We start from the raw sequence: 279 nt of genomic DNA on the forward strand, positions 1-279 counted from the left end.
AACGCAGATATTTGGGCAAGAAACAGAACGTTAGGAGGACTAATTATTTATGTGGATATTCCTGAGCCTTGGAGCACATCAACAAATAATAAAAACTCCTAAAATGTTTTCATCAATCCAATATCTATCCATCAATCTACCTATATGTCTATACAATGTGCCTGATCTATTAAAGACTGGATAAGATGGGCTATAATATGGGGGAACCTGGGTGATCCACCAAACCTGGAAAGGATTTCTTAAAAATCATTTGCTTTTATTTTTTCTGGATCAGATCCA

Source organism: Pyxicephalus adspersus, chromosome 4 (genome assembly GCF_032062135.1).
Source record: "Pyxicephalus adspersus chromosome 4, UCB_Pads_2.0, whole genome shotgun sequence".
Classification (NCBI taxonomy): Eukaryota; Metazoa; Chordata; class Amphibia; order Anura; family Pyxicephalidae; genus Pyxicephalus; species Pyxicephalus adspersus.